This window comes from Ictidomys tridecemlineatus, chromosome 8 (genome assembly GCF_052094955.1).
Source record: "Ictidomys tridecemlineatus isolate mIctTri1 chromosome 8, mIctTri1.hap1, whole genome shotgun sequence".
In the NCBI taxonomy this organism is placed as follows: Eukaryota; Metazoa; Chordata; class Mammalia; order Rodentia; family Sciuridae; genus Ictidomys; species Ictidomys tridecemlineatus.
Window position 1 is genome coordinate 83,698,999 of NC_135484.1, and position 17,274 is coordinate 83,716,272.

A 17,274-nucleotide genomic window follows, 5' to 3' on the forward strand; every position below is an offset into this window, starting at 1 on the left:
CCCTTTCTCCCTCCCTAACCTGGGGGCAGGGAACAAGATTACCTTGAGTTATCTGTTCTCCACAGGAAGGAGAAGTCACCAGAAGAACTAGGAAGTGATGATCTCCCAGATAAACTAGTTAATCCTAACACACCATCAGGATGCACCTGGGAACCCCTGGTCAGGGCACACCTGGAGTGGAGCCTTTGAATAGTCTCCTTAAAAACCCTCTGTTTTCCCTGATGGGCAGAATCAAATCTTCTGGCACAGGAGTCCCCTGTGTTTCCCCTTTGCTGGCAAAGCAACAAACCTCCTTTTACCTCCATCTCAAAACCTTCTCCTCATTATTGCATGGCCATCAGGCACAAGGCCCAAGGTGTTTGGTAACAGGTCAGGGACCCAGGCTCTTGTGAATTGCTCATCTGCTTTTTTTCCCTAGTGTCTTCCAAAAGTCTTCAAAACTCCTTTATTCAATCATTGTAGGGGCCGCAATATGCAAATACTAGCTTCACCTCTCTTCTTTGTAAAAGTTGTCTTGCATTTCTGCCAAATACCTGTATCTTTCAAGGAGATTATTAATTTACTTCCGGTATTGAACATGTAGGCTTTTTAATATCAGTAAAGAAACAAAATAAAGTGCATCACACATGTGGCCACTTAAGACTTACAAGTCATTCTCAAAATAAACCCGGATGCAATTTCAAGTGCAGCCGCACTCCATCTGCTGAAATTTTATATCTTACCCTATGGTATGATTTTGGGAAATTAAGTCATTTTTTGAACAAATACAAAATATTCAAAAATGGGCATGGCATACGGTTTGTACTCATCAAATACTTGTGGAATAAATGGTCTACCATTGCTTTGTATTCTTAATTACCAGAAGAGTGTGTGTGTGTGTGTGTGTGTGTGTGTGTATGTGTGTCTGTGTGTGTATGTGTGTGTGGGCACGTGCACATCAATGCAGTATTTCCTTGTTAATAGCAGTCTTCTTGTCCATATTGAGTGCTTTCACACATTTTATTCTAATAGTGCTACACACAACTGGTGTCAATGTAACAGTGGTCCACCTTGTGTTTTGAATAGAGCTCTTGGTGCTCTGCCCCTGTATATCCTTTTTTAAGTAGATATGTTTTTTCTCTTCTTCTCTCATTGCTCCTTCCTAATTTCAGGGGGAACAGGATTATCTTTTTTTCCCCATTACAGGCAGATTTCTCTCAGAGTTCACACCCACCAAAGGAAGGAAGAAAATGGAGAGGAGCAACTGGCTGCTTCCTTTCTCTCTAATCTTCAGGTGAGGAATAAAGCAGAGTGACCTTGGTTATAAAGTAGAAGAATGTACTCATGAAACTTCTGAAAAACTTCACCTCTGCAGTGAGCAAGCAGCCTATCCCATATATTCCCCTGCTTGTACATGCCGTGCAGCCCTCTATTGTATCCTGCCTTGCCACCACCAAGGAGCACGTGAGTCATAAAATATCCAACCCCTGTCTGTTGAATCCTCAAAGTTCTTTCTTTGGGACTGAAAAACCCCTGCAGCCCATGGGGTTGAACACGGTATTTATGAATGTGTACTTTTTTTTTTTTTGATTGTTGTTTCTCTTACATAAGTATACTTAATAAATATTTGCATGGAAAAATTAACAAGGGAAATAATTTACAAGCATTTTTGGACATTACAATACCTTCAGAACTCTGTTCCAAACATGTGTTACATCAACTTATAATAAGAAGATAAATTATTTGCTAAACTATAAGCATAATTGTTTGTGATTGATACACCTAATACAAACAAGCAAAAGATAAATAAATTCCCCAGGGAAATCTTTGCCAATAGGAGAGAAATGTTTCAAATTCTCAATCTAGATCACAGGCAAAAGCTGAAATATAGATTTCAATGTCACATATAAATCTAAAATCCTTTGACATATGACTTAAATACGCATTTTAGCTCCAGCTTTCAGTAGTATCCCTTGGGCTGGCAGGTAGACAATTATTGCAGGGGTGGAGCAATTCAGAATAAAGTGCAATCCAGGTTTTGTAGCCACAGGTAGTGTGGTTATGAAAGTTTACCCTTGTAACAACAGAGAAGCAAATAAAATTTAGGGAAGTTATACATTGGAATTATGTATTTCCATTGTGTCTTTAGAATAAAGAAACTCTCAGGACTTGGGATGTATGTAGCTGGCCGGTAAAATGCTTGCCTACCCAGGAAAAGGCTCTGTGTTCAATTCAAAGTACTAAGAATAAAAATAAATTAGAATAAAGAAATTTTCAAACTTTGCTCATTTGTATTATTAGTGAAATGTCCTCTGATAAAATGATGCTTTGTTTTCAACCATAGAACTCTTTTAAGTACTAAGAGGAGTAGGACTCAGTTGAGCAATAAGGACCAAAGTGATAGCAGAGACTTTATTGTGATCCTTAATTCCAGTTTATCTTTTCCACTCTACTTGTCAGGGAGTGAAAAGGAGTCTGTCTAGTACACATTATTTGTGAAGATAGAAACTAACTTATAGAATTACAAAAGAAAATGAATTCCACTTTAAGGATAGTCATGCTCATATTTTCACAGGAGGAGAAATATGGAGGTAGCATAATTAATAATGACTTAAATGGATCATTGGTTTAATTCTTTTTAATGCAGAAGCTGATAAGATAGACCATGTCATCAGTACAAGAAAACAGGTTACAGGAAAAGCATATATTTTACAGTGAACATTTGCAGACTGCATACTGGAATAATTTGTATATTGCAAACAAGAGAGTGTTAAAAGGTAAAAAAACTACTAAATACATGTTTGTTTTTATCCCAACCACAGGACAGATTGCTGAGCAATCTGTCATAAAACTTTACTTTTAGTTTCCAAACTTTTCCTTAAGCAAGAAGAGATGACAGTGTTTGGAAATGTGAAAACTAAAACTGAAAACATCTCAAAATAAAATTCTCTGTAGAAACTGCCTTTTTCCTGGGTAGAGTCGTGCTACAGGCATCCTGCCAGGGAGATAGACTCCTTGCCACCTAAGCATACTAGCATGAGCATATATAAATCAATCCTTCTATCACACAGATGAAAGCTGAGCAAGCCTACAGGTGACGAAGAAGGGTCTGCAATTATTCAGGCTCACCTCATTTCACTAGTCTAAGAGAAGAGCACTTATTTCTTTCTAAATGAAGTACAAATCCCATAGTAGTAGTTTTGTTTGGCTAACAGGGTCATGTGACTCAGTGTCCATGAGTTTCCAGAGGGCTGTATTGATACCCTTTCCCTAGAATCCATACAGTACAGCAAGGACATTTCGCCAAAAGAAATAGTACCACTAATTCTAGACTGGAGAAGAGATGATGGTCATATGCAATCGAAGCAATGTCCTCCTCAAGTGACAACACTGCAGGAGCACTGTTGGAAAGAAACAGAAATACAAAAGGTCTGATTAGCTTCTGCCATGTACTTGCATATTTTAGATAACTAAAAATTTTAGTGGATATTAAAAATGTACAGATAAACAGAATAATCTCCAAGTCAGGCTTCTTTGAGCTTATCTCTCTCTCTCTCTCTCTCTCTCTCTCTCTCTCTCTCTCTCTCTCTCTCACACACACACACACACACACACACACACACACACACACACAATCATTCAGAATGCTCAATGAAGAAAACCAGCCTTCCTCAGCCTTAGGTTTGACAGAGGTTTCAAAGGCACACACTGGACAATTACTGCAATGCATGAGCCTTGGGTCCATTTATAATATATGGGAATTGTCCTAGAGATTCTGAGTATGATGCACAATGTTGATAAGCTAGCCAAGTATACATCCAATAGGCCCTATTGGAGATAAAACCAAAAGGATTGGTGCCCTTAGGGAGCTTTATATTCTATCTATCTTCTCTAAGACTTACCCAGGCTCTAAGGTAGAAGATCTTAAAATACTTCATAGCAAAGTTTTCCATTAAGTTTTTTTCCCAAATGAAGTCTTTACTCAGCTGTTCAACATATACAGCAAATAAAAGTAAAACGATTTAGGTTGAGTGTGGGTTTGGGAAGGGAGTTTGCCCAGGCCCAGCTTCTTCCTGCCACTAGACCTGAGGCTGGTGTGTGTAGCTGGGGTTTCAAGAGAAAGCAATTGGACATCCATTATTCTTGTGGTCAGTCAGAGTTGATGTAACCAATGAAGGAGCAGGACTTATAGATGTTAAAAGTCTTATTGTGCTGATTTCTATGCCAAATTTTACTCTGACAATATGATTTTCAGAGTAATTTTTGAATGTGGGAAATTCAACCAAAATTCCCTCAAACAGTAATGATTTGCTATTAGAAAACAAGTAGAACAAATCTTAAAGAACAAAGAATAAAGTACAGAAAAGAAAATATTTGCTTTTAACAATGGATATAGTACCATGGAAGAATTGGATAAGCAAAACTTAGACAATAAATCCAAACCTTTCAGTAGAACCCAGCTCTCCCAGTGATATATAAACATTCCAGAAACCATGGAGATTTTGAAATCACTGCAGAAGGAATACAAATACAGTTTGTAGAGGTTAATTAGGGCATTAGAGGACAATATTCCCATTTGGAAAGATTTTTTTTAATAACTGGATAGCAGAAACATTTCAAATAGATTTCTGAGAGAAAAGAAGTGAGTTTTTGGATTTAAATTTAGTTGAAACAAGTTTATCCTAATGTAACATGCCTTAGAATAACTATGAAGATCATCATATATACTGCCCAAAATACAAGAAACAATATTTTTTTCTCCAATTGAGGCAACTGGAGAATTAAAGCATATAGAAAAGAGTTTTTTTTTTTAGTCATGTGGAAATTCTTGAAAGTGATAGATGAAGACTGGTAGCTTGAAAAGGGTTAGACCAAGCTGATGTCATAATGTCTACTTCCAAAGGCTCAATGGCAGTGAATGTACTTCTCTCCAAACCCTAAGAGCAGCTCAAAGATGTTATGTATTTTATCATTCCTTTTTAAAAAAATGATACTTATATCATCCTATGAGATAGTCATCTGCTCTACTGCAATTATTCTGAGAATCAAGGAATCTATGACAAAGGACTTGTCCTTCATCCACTTAGCAAACAGATACAAGGCAATGTCCCTATCTGTAACAGGTGTTGAGGATAAGCAGCAAATAAGATATAATCTCTGTGAGAAATGCACAGTTCAAGGTAAAATAGATATAGAGATCATGTCAGCATGATATAGGTGTTCTGAGAGTAACTACAACATTATCTTTGGAAAGATAATTAAGAGGATGTTCAGGAAGGGTTTGTCATCTGTAGGGAACCTAGATATACAAGTTGGCCAGGAGAGGAGAGTGATGAAAAGATGTTCCAGAAAGGGGGACGCATTACGCAAAAACCTAAGGGCCAAATACAAAGGTCATGTTAGAGGCTCAGGAATCATTCAGTGTGACTGAAGTAAGAGTTAGAGAAGGGGTGTTATGATACTATGCTGACGACATAAACAGAATCTAGACAATGAAAGGCCACAAAAAGCATGTCAGGGATTTGAGGCATTATCGTCTACATACATAATGAGAAGGCAATAAGGCTTTCAAGCAAAAAACTGATTTTTGCTGGATCTGAATATAAAACAGACGGTTCTGACTGCAGGTGGAGAAGGGTGTGAAGGTGAGCAAGACTGTATGCAAGGAGAACAGTGAAGAGAAAACAGTTCTTCAGTAAGAGAATTCAAAATTTCATTGGGACCAAAGAGAGGTACCAGAAGTGAGGACAGACCAAACTGCCCCAATCCAACTGGTCTTTATGAGGCCCAGCAGATAAGACTTTGCAGCAGGAAGGACAGAGACCAAAAGAAGGGAAGTAGGAAGCCTTCTGGGTTTTTGGTCTTGGCATTGGGTGTCCTCAAATAGGGAAGACAGGCTGGATTCTCCTTGATGAATTTAGTTTTTAACATGTGGAACTTAGGGTTTCTGTGATTTCCCAAGAGAAATTCTTGTGTTTTCCCTATTATTTTTTTTACTTTTTAGGTTCTAGGGGTGAAACTCAGGAGCACTCTACCACTGAGCTACATCACCAACCTTTTTCATTTTCTGAGTCAGGGTCTCTTTAAATTGCTGAGGCTGGCCTCCAACTTCTGATCCTCCTGCTTCAGTCTCCTGAGTAGCTGTTAGGATAGTTGTGCACCACACACCTCTTGGAACTTTTGTTCTTATCATGATCCTACTTTGTTCAATGAAACTGCATTAGATGAAATGGGACAAAGTGAAGGAAAGATTATATACTGAAGGCAAATATGGATGAGGAAAAGGGGAGTAATTGTAAAACAAACCACTGAGCCAGTGAAATAAAATGAAATGCCAGGTACAGCGGCTCACACCTGTAATCCCAGCCACTTGGGAGACCAAGACAGAAGGATCACAAGTTCAAAGCTAACCTTCACAACTTAGTGAGACCCTGTCTGAAAAATAAAAAGTAAAAGGCTGAGGAAATAGTCCTGTGGTAAATCACACCTGGGATCAATCTCCAGTACCAAAAGGGAAAGAAAAGAAAGGGGAAAAAGACACTACTCAGTGAAATGGAATTACAAAATCAGAGTATCATAAGTATTGTGAGTAGTTTTCCTCATTTACAAGATTAAAGAAGCAAGCAACACCTGAATTGCATGTGGGCTCTATAAATTCACGTAGGCAGAGCATGAACACCTGTGTGTACACGAAGAAGTCAGTGGAAACATGAGTTTAATAGAAAATAAGGTCAGACCACCTACCTGACATGGGTAGCCAATAAGATTGGCTGTCTTGACTTGATTGACCTGATTGGCCTCAGTGTCAGTGTGCATCTCTTAGGGACATATGTACATCTCATATTGAATATTCTGAGGTTTCTTCACAGGAGAGTTTTAGTGACGAAATGTTCCGGTTCTGAAAGACTATCGTTATTATGCATGAAACTTTGTTGGTCTATTTTTTTAACCATCATGACATACACAGAATGGAAATATTCTTAATTTAAGATTTAATGGATTTCCCTTTCCATGTAATATATACTAGATAATTGTCCAATCTTGACAATGTAAAAAATAAAATACAAATAACAGAAGTTGAAAGAACTCAGAGGAAGAGTCAAAAGTGCTAATATCTGTATGTTATAAAGCAGAGAATTAAAAAATGAGTGTTTATGATTGTTGGAACAAAAAATAAAATTATGAGTACTATTTAATGTTCAAATATAAGAACTTAGGAACAAAATGATACAAATCTTGTATGCTATGTCACCTAAAGTTTAAAATATACCTACCAAATCATCACAGTGCTTGGCTGCAGTCATGACAATGGTATGAATGTGTGTGAACAGAGATTGTGTCAATCAGAAAGAACATACCTTTAAGATGCACTATTGTGTTCCTAACGAAATCAAGGGAGACCGGTACACTTGTGAAAGGATCACTCAAAATACATTGAGTGAGAAACATCGCTGAAGGTCACATGCACTCCATGTGTTGTGGATTGGGGTTCTTGATATGTTCTGTTACAGAGGCAATGGCTGTCTTGGAAACATTAAATGGAGAACATGTTAGGAGAGATGGATTACCTCTGAACTGAAAACCATTGATGGAGCACGGAACTGTTAGGAATTTGCATGGCTCAAGTAGGACTTTCTTTCTTTTTCCAGTCCCATGACTTTAGGGCATTTATAGTACAGGCCAGCTTCCACTCCCAGGTGTGGAGTTATTTACCTCAGATTTCACTGTCATGTTGTAAAAGATGGGGAAGAAGGAAAAGACAATGCCAGTCTGAAATAGAAACCAGATTAGTGTCCTTGAAATGTTCTCTTACAGAGGCAATGGCTGTCTTGGGAATAGTAAATGAGAGCATATTAAGAGAGAAGGATTACCTCTGAACTGAAAGCCATTTTTGCAGCAATGAACGGTTGGGAATTGTATGTCTCACAGGGGTCCTTCACTCTTTTTCAGGGTCTCATGAGTTTAGGGCATTCACAGTACAGGCCAGCTTCCACTCCCAGGCTTGGTGTTCTTTTCCTCAGATTTCACTGTCATGATGTAGGAGATGCAAGATGGAAACAACAATGCCTGTCTGAAGGAGCAAGTGGATTAGGGTTCTTGAAATGTTCGGTGACAGAGGCAATGCTATCTTGGGAACAGGAAATGGAGAGCATGTTAAGAGAGACAGATTACCTTAGAAGTGATAGCCAATTACAGAGCACTGAGAGTTAGGAATTGGCAAGTCTCAAGTAGGTCTTTTTTTTTCTTCTCTGACTTAGGTCTTTCATAGTAAAGGCCAGCATCCACTCCCAGGCATGGTGTTCTTTTCCTCAGATTTCAGCGTCATGATGTAGAAGGGGAAGAAGGAAAGGACAATGCCTGTGTGGAGCAGCAACTGGATTAGCGTTCTGAGAAGTTCTGTGACAGAGTCAATGGTTGTCTTGGGAACATTAAATGAAGAGCATGTTTGTAGAGATGTATGACCTCAGAAGTGACAGCCAATGAAGGTGCACTGAACTGTTAGGAATTGGCAGGTCTCCAATGGGTCTTTCTTTCTTCTAGGGGTTCCATGACTTCAGGGCATTCAGAGTACAGGCCAGCATGCACTCCCAGGTTGGGAGTATTTTCCCCCAAATTTCACTGTCATGCTCTAGAAGATGCAAGATGGAAATGACAATGACTGTTTGAAGCAGCAGCTGGGTTAGTGTTCTTGAAATCTTCTGTGACAGAGGCAATGGCTATCTTGGGAACATGAAATGGAGGGAATGTTAGAAGAGACATATTACCTCTAAACTGAAAGCCACTGATGGAGCACTGAACTGTTAGGTATTTTCAGGTCTCAAATGGGTCCTACTTTCTTTTTCAGGATCCCATGACTTTTAGGTAAAGGCCAGCTTCCACTCCCAGGTGTGGTGTTCTTTTCCTCAGATTTTCAGGTCATAATGTAGAAGATACAAGATGGAAACGACAATGACTTCTGAAACAGCAACTGGATTAGGGTTCTTGAAATGTTCTGTGACAGAGGCAATGGCTGTCTTGAGCACATCCCACGGAGAGCATGTGAATAGAGATGGATTACCCCTGAACTGAAAGCCATTGATGGAAGACTGTAGTGTTAGGAATTTGCAGGTCTCAAATGGGTCTATCTTTCTTTCTTTTTCGGTGTCCCATGACTTTAGGGCATTCAGAGTAGAGGCCAGCTTCCACTCCCAGGTGTGGTGTTCTTTTTCCCAGATGTTACTGTCATGATGTAGAAGATGGAAGATGGAAACAACAATGCCTGTCTGAAGCAGCAATTGCATTAGAGTTCTAGAAATGTTCTGTGACAGAGGCAATGGCTGTCTGGGGCACATTAAAGGGAGAGCAAGTTAGGAGAGACGGATTACCTCTGATGTGAAAGCCATTGATGGAGCGTTGAACTGTAGAAAATTACATGTCTCAAGCAGGTCTTTCTTTCTTTTGTTTTCCGGGTCGCATAACTTTAGGGCATTCATAGGAGAGTCCAGCTTCACTCCAAGGTGTGGTGTTCTATTCCTCAGATTTTACAGTGATGAAGTAGAAGATGGAAGGCGGAATCGGCAATGACTTCTGAAGCAGCAACTGGATTGGGGTTCTTGAAAAGTTCTGTGACAGAGGCAATGGCTCTCTTGAGCACATTAAATGGAGAGTGTATCCGGAGAGATGGATTACCTCTGAACTGAAAGCCACTTATGGAGCACTGACCTGTTAAGAATTTGCATGTCTCAAGTGGGTCTTTCTTTCTTTTTCAGTGTTCCATGATTTTAGGGCATTCATAGTTTGGGAAGCTTCCACTTCCAGTGGAGTTATTCTATTCCTCAGATTTTACTGTCATAATGTAGAAGTTGGAAGATGGAAGTGACAATGCCTGTCTGAAGCAGTAATGGATTAGGGTTCTTGAAATGTTCAGTGACAGAGGCAATGGCTGTCCTGGGCACATCCCATGGAGAGCATGTTAGGAGAGATGGATTACCTCTGAACTGTAAGCCATTGATGGAGCACTGTAGTGTTAGGAATTTGCAGGTCTCAAATGGGTCTTTCTTTTTCGGTATCCCATTCTTTAGGGCATTCACAGTACAGGCCAGCTTCCACTCCCAGTCTTGGTGTTCTTTTCCTCAGATTTCACTGTCATAATGTAGAAGATGGAAGATGGAAACGACAATGCCTGTCTGAAGCAGCGATTGCATTAGAGTTCTAGAAATGTTCTGTGACAGAGGCAATGGCTGTCTTGGGCACATTCAATGGAGAGCATGTTAGGAGAGATGGATTACCTCTGAAATGAAAGCGTTTAATGCAGCAATGTAGTGTTAGGAATTTGCAGGTCTTAAATGGCTCTTTATTTCTTACTTTTCTGGTGTCCCATGATTTTAGGGCTTTCATAATAAAGTGCAGCTTCCACTCCCAGTCGTGGTGTTCTTTTCCTCAGATATTATTGTCATGATGTGGAAGATGGAAGATGGAAACAACAATGCCTGTCTGAAGCAGCAATGGCATTAGAGTTCTAGAAATGTTCTGTGACAGAGGCAATGGCTGTCCTGGGCACATCCCATGGAGAGCATGTGAAGAGAGATGGATTACCTCTGAACTGCAAGCCATTGATGGAGCACTGTAGTGTTAGGAATTTGCAGGTCTCAAATGGGTCTTTCTTTTTTGGTGTCCCATGACTTTAGGGCATTCATAGTAAACGCCAGCTTCCTCTCCCAGGTGTTGTGGTGTTCTCAGATTTTCAGGTCATGATGTAGAAGATGGAAGATGGAAATGACAATGACTGTGTGAAGCAGCAACTGGATTAGGGTTCTTGAAATGTTGTGAGAGAGACAATGGCTGTCTTGGGCACATCCCATGGAGAGCATGTGAAGAGAGATGGATTACCTCTGAACAGAAATACAGTAATGGAGCACTGAACTGTTAAGTATTTGCAGGTCTCAAGTGCATCTTTCTTTCTATTTCGGGGTTCCATGAATTTAGGTCTTTCATAGTAGAGGCAGTTCCCACTTCCAGGCGTGGTGTTCTATTCCTCAGATTTTACAGTGATGAAGTAGAAGATGGAAGGCGGGATCGACAATGACTTCTGAAGCAGCAACTGGATTAGGGTTCTTGAAATGTTCTCTGACAGAGGCAATGGCTCTTTTGAGCACATTAACTGGAGAGTGTTTCAAGAGAGATGGATTACCTCTGAACTGAAAGCCACTTATGGAGCACTGATCTGTTAGGAATTTGCATGTCTCAAGAGGGTGTTTCTATCTTTTTCAGTTTTCCATGACTTTAGGGCATTCATAGTATGGGAAGCTTCTACTTCCAGTGGAGGTATTCTATTCCTCAGAGTTTACTCTCATAATGTAGAAGTTGGAAGACGGAAATGAAAATAAATGCCTGTCTGAAGCAGTAATGGATTAGGGTTCTTGAAATGTTCTGTGACAGAAGCAATGGCTGTCTTGGGCACATCCCATGGAGAGCATGTGAAGAGAGAGGGATTACCTCTGAACTGAAACCCATTGATGGAGCACTGAGCTGTTAAGTATTTGCAGGTCTCAAGTGCATCTTTCTTTCTATTTCGGGGTTCCATGAATTTAGGTCTTTCATAGTAGAGGCAGTTTCCACTCCCAGTCATGGTATTCTTTTTTTTCAGATTTCACTATCAGGATGTAGAAGATGGAAGATGGAAACAACCATGCTAGTAGGAAGCAGCAATGGATTAGGGTTCTTGAATGATCTGACAGAGGCGATGGTTGTCTTGGAAATATTCGATGGAAAATCTGTTAGGAGAGATGAATTACCTCTGAAATGAAAGCCTTTAGTGCATCACTGTAGCGTTAGGAATTTGCAGGTCTTAAATGGCTCTTTATTTCTTACTTTTCTGGTGTCCCATGATTTTAGGGCATTCATAGTAAAGTGCAGCTTCCCCTCCCAGTCGTGGTGTTCTTTCCCTCAGATTTCACTGTCATGATGTACAAGATGGAAGATGGAAATGACAATGACTGTCTGAAGCAGCAACTGCATTAGGGTTCTTGACAGGTTCTGTGACAGAGGCAATGGCTGTCTTGAGAACATTCAATGGAGAGCATGTAAGGAGAGATGGAGTACCTCTGAAATGAAAGCCATTGATGGAGCACTGTACTGTTAGGAATTGGCATGTCTCAAATGCGACTTTCTCTCTTTTTTTTCTTTTTCAGTGTCTCATGACTTTAGGGCATTCATAGTAAAGACCCGCTTCCACTCCCAGGTGTGGCGTTCGTCACCTCAGATTTTCAGGTCATAATGTGGAAGATGGAAGATGGAAATGACAATGCCTGTCGGAAGCAGCAGATTAGTGTTTTTGAAATGTTCTGTGACAAAGCCAAAGGCTGTCTTGGGAACTCTCAGTGGGAAAGCGCCCCTTGAGACGTCCCAGTTGCTATGGGAACCATCTGTTCAAACAGAGGTTCTGTGACACTCATGGAGTTCTTCACTTCTTGACCATGAGGTTTGGATGCCAGGTGTGGGAGTTAGAAGTTTATCAAAGCAAGCTGGTCATCATAATCAGGTTGCCCCTATTTATGACCCTGTTTGGCTTGCTTTGCACAGACTTTCTCCCAAGACCCCTTTCATTGATCACACTGAGAAGGCTTGTGATCATTTTTGCACTCCACAGGGTAATAGCCTGTTTGGGTCCCATCTGCTGCCACCTGCAGGGTGGTTGATTGAGGAAACCAGATGAGGGGCCATGGGGGATGAGAAAGGACAGAAATCCAAGGGGAGAAAAAGCTGGAACTGGGTGTATATTGCACTCCAGTAGAGTGCAATGACTACGAGCCAGCTCAACACGTTTGTTATATAAGTTTCATACTTAAACGATTTTTTTGTGAGAAAATTTGGGCAAAGCCATCAAAACCAAGGTCATATGTATGACCAGTCCAATTATGAGTAGCAGCTTGTGCCCATAACGTTCCACCGCTGAGCCCTGCCACCTGAACCACAAGTTCAAGAACTGAATACCTCCCTATGTGGAACAGGTCTTAACCCAAGTAACTGGGCAGTCTTGACCAGCGCCTTGCATCAAGAATTCCCAGGAGGGGCATCACCTCCTGGGACAATGAAAGAAAACCCTAATTTAGTCACTGCTCCCCAAAATTGCCAAAATGTTGTTCTATATGTCCATCAGTGTTGAGGAAAAGACTTCAAGTTGCTGCTTCATTTTGGCTCTAATGACTGGGTTCCAGTTGGAGCTCACTGGCAATTTTGGAAGCCATGTTTTTGTATGCCTTTGATTTCCCTGAAATTGGCTTGAAGTGGACCCTATTGAGAGATAGTCTGGGAAGTTTACATACCTCCATCTCCCACTGCACCACTTTCTCGGTGTACCCATCTCCATGCATGCAGAAGAGCAGAAAGGGCGTCTTGTGCATGTAGTGGCAGTTGTTGGCATCCAGCACCTTGCGGATTTCCCTCATGATGTCACTGGGATCCATGGCACTAGTGATGTTCATTCTCCAGGTGAAGTGCAGGGAGCGAGGTTTTGCTTGTTGGTTCTCCTTTCTCTGCTCAGCAGAGACATGATGACTTGAGCCCTTATATCTCAGGGTCTTCTCAGACTCAGCTGGAGGCCTTCTTGTGAGTTTTGATGTTAACTCAGTGAAAGCTCCAGTGGTGCCTCTTTGAGTCTGGGGCAATTCTTCAGCTGGATGGAAGCAGCTGGGTGAGGCAAGAGGACCTTCGTGTGTTGCAGTTTGGCATTCCCGGGGCTAGCGGTGGAACATTCGACGAAGGGCACTGGCTCTGGGGAAGCAGAGGCAGCCCCGGGTGGAGGTACTTGGGACACTGTGGGTTGAGGTCGCTGGAGGGCTCTGAGGAGGGGAGGTGCTGTTGTTCTGACCATTCCGGCTCACTGAACGTGTGTCTGCTTTGCTTGTTTTGCGGCAAATGTACTTACTCCACAGTGTCCTCCCTCCAGATGGTGTGCTGCTCTGGTAGGCAGCAGGCATTTTCTTGAATTCGGGAGTCTCCAGCTCCTTGGGACTGGTGGTGATCCCAGGTACGGGCCTGGCTGGAGAAATTCCCTTTCCTCCCACAGCACTGCCGCCGGATTTCTGGGAGGCCATTGGATGTTCTCTGAGGTGACTGTGGGCAGTGCTGGTCGGATATGGCCCAGTTCCAGCATGGTCCAGGGACTGTGTCTGCTTGCGAGTGGAAACGCTTCGCTGCACTTTGCGTTGAGGAGGCCAGCTGGTGCTCTTTCTCAGGACCCTGCTTGGCTGCACCTTAGCCAAAGAGATGTTTCTGTGGGAGACGGCCACCTCTGGACCAACAAAGGGTTGGAGGACATCAAGGCCTCTGTTGATCCACCTGTCTCCCATAATTTCGGCTAGGGTGCTTCGCTTAGTTGGATTGAGCACCAGCAAGCGTTTCAGCAGATTTTCACAGTCTGTTGAAATGTACAGAGGGATTCGGTATCTACCCTGTAGCACTCTGTCTCTAAGTTGTCTCACATTGCGCCCAACAAAAGGATGCGACCCGGTGACTAGGGTGTAGAGAACCACGCCAAGACTCCACACATCGATTTTGGGGCCATCGTACTCTATTTGCTGGAAGAGCTCTGGAGCTGCATAGGACGGACTGCCGCAAAACGTGTCGAGTTTACGCCCAAGTGTAAACTCGTTGCTGAGTCCAAAATCGGCTAGCTTGATGTTCATGTGGGCGTCTAATAACAGATTGTCCGCCTTCAGGTCTCGGTGGGCGACCTGCATTTGGTGACAATATTGCACTGCAGACACGATCTGCCGGAATATAGATCTTGCCTCCTCTTCCTGCAGTCTTTTTTTCTTGGCCAGATATTCCAAAAGTCCCCCTCCACTGGCGTACTCCAGGACCAAACAGAGTGCTTTTTCGCAGTCCAGAGCTTCATAGAGCTTCACGATGTGTGGGTGGTCTAACATCTTGAGGATTCTCACCTCTCTGTACATCTTTTGGAGGACTAGTGGCTTCAGATGTCTCTTATCGATGATCTTGATTGCCACTTCTCTACCTGTGACGACGTGACGGGCCAGCATGACTTTGGCGAAGGTCCCCTTGCCCAGGGTTTTCACGACTCTATAATCTCCAATGCGATTCTTTTTGCCTGCAGAGGGAGCTGTGGATTTCGGGCGCTGTGCTCCAGAGTGCCCGGTCTGGGAGGTGTCTTCTGCCCGTCTAGCTCCATGCCATGGCTGCATGGTTTGACCCATGTTGATGATCGGTGGGTCTGGGTGTCACTGGAAAATTTAGGATAGGTGAGGGCTAAGCAAGGACAGGGGGTGGGGGGAAACAAGGAGAGAGTTGGAGATGGGTTGGGGAAAAAAAATAGCCACAACTGCCTTTTACCAACAAATAGCGTGCCCAGTTCAAAAACTCGCTCTGGGAACACCAAAGGCCAAAAGGCAAATGAGGAGTGGTTCTAGGTCCACTCATTTCTAGGATTCTCATTCTGTTATCTCCTAGGCAACCAATGCAGTCATAAAGGTACTGACTGCATAAAGAGGGGTCATATGCACCCTAAGTGGACCAAGGACCCAGGCGCTTAGTCTGTCTATGGAACTTGACAGTTTGTGGGTCAAGGCCTGATGAAAAAAAAACTATTTTTTTTCCAGAAATATTCAGCTGGACATAAACACACTTGACAATTCAATTTGGATGGTGAAGTTGATTGGTGGAAGCACTAGGGATGTAAGAGTGGTCCACTTTACCTTTGGAATATAACCCTGGCTGCTTATTTTAAAAGGGAAATGTTTTTCTTTTCCTCTTCTCCCTTTCTCCCTCCCTAACCTGGGGGCAGGGAACAAGATTACCTTGAGTTATCTGTTCTCCACAGGAAGGAGAAGTCACCAGAAGAACTAGGAAGTGATGATCTCCCAGATAAACTAGTTAATCCTAACACACCATCAGGATGCACCTGGGAACCCCTGGTCAGGGCACACCTGGAGTGGAGCCTTTGAATAGTCTCCTTAAAAACCCTCTGTTTTCCCTGATGGGCAGAATCAAATCTTCTGGCACAGGAGTCCCCTGTGTTTCCCCTTTGCTGGCAAAGCAACAAACCTCCTTTTACCTCCATCTCAAAACCTTCTCCTCATTATTGCATGGCCATCAGGCACAAGGCCCAAGGTGTTTGGTAACAGGTCAGGGACCCAGGCTCTTGTGAATTGCTCATCTGCTTTTTTTCCCTAGTGTCTTCCAAAAGTCTTCAAAACTCCTTTATTCAATCATTGTAGGGGCCGCAATATGCAAATACTAGCTTCACCTCTCTTCTTTGTAAAAGTTGTCTTGCATTTCTGCCAAATACCTGTATCTTTCAAGGAGATTATTAATTTACTTCCGGTATTGAACATGTAGGCTTTTTAATATCAGTAAAGAAACAAAATAAAGTGCATCACACATGTGGCCACTTAAGACTTACAAGTCATTCTCAAAATAAACCCGGATGCAATTTCAAGTGCAGCCGCACTCCATCTGCTGAAATTTTATATCTTACCCTATGGTATGATTTTGGGAAATTAAGTCATTTTTTGAACAAATACAAAATATTCAAAAATGGGCATGGCATACGGTTTGTACTCATCAAATACTTGTGGAATAAATGGTCTACCATTGCTTTGTATTCTTAATTACCAGAAGAGTGTGTGTGTGTGTGTGTGTGTGTGTGTGTATGTGTGTCTGTGTGTGTATGTGTGTGTGGGCACGTGCACATCAATGCAGTATTTCCTTGTTAATAGCAGTCTTCTTGTCCATATTGAGTGCTTTCACACATTTTATTCTAATAGTGCTACACACAACTGGTGTCAATGTAACAGTGGTCCACCTTGTGTTTTGAATAGAGCTCTTGGTGCTCTGCCCCTGTATATCCTTTTTTAAGTAGATATGTTTTTTCTCTTCTTCTCTCATTGCTCCTTCCTAATTTCAGGGGGAACAGGATTATCTTTTTTTCCCCATTACAGGCAGATTTCTCTCAGAGTTCACACCCACCAAAGGAAGGAAGAAAATGGAGAGGAGCAACTGGCTGCTTCCTTTCTCTCTAATCTTCAGGTGAGGAATAAAGCAGAGTGACCTTGGTTATAAAGTAGAAGAATGTACTTATGAAACTTCTGAAAAACTTCACCTCTGCAGTGAGCAAGCAGCCTATCCCATATATTCCCCTGCTTGTACATGCCGTGCAGCCCTCTATTGTATCCTGCCTTGCCACCACCAAGGAGCACGTGAGTCATAAAATATCCAACCCCTGTCTGTTGAATCCTCAAAGTTCTTTCTTTGGGACTGAAAAACCCCTGCAGCCCATGGGGTTGAACACGGTAT

At 42.1% G+C, this 17,274-nt stretch overlaps 1 pseudogene; it reads right to left on the reverse strand.

Annotated features, from left to right (window-relative positions):
* Window positions 1–2,377: 2,377 nt before the first annotated feature.
* On the reverse strand, window positions 2,378–15,412 carry LOC144366153 (MAP/microtubule affinity-regulating kinase 3 pseudogene; annotated as a pseudogene).
* Between the last annotated feature and the right edge of the window lie 1,862 nt (window positions 15,413–17,274).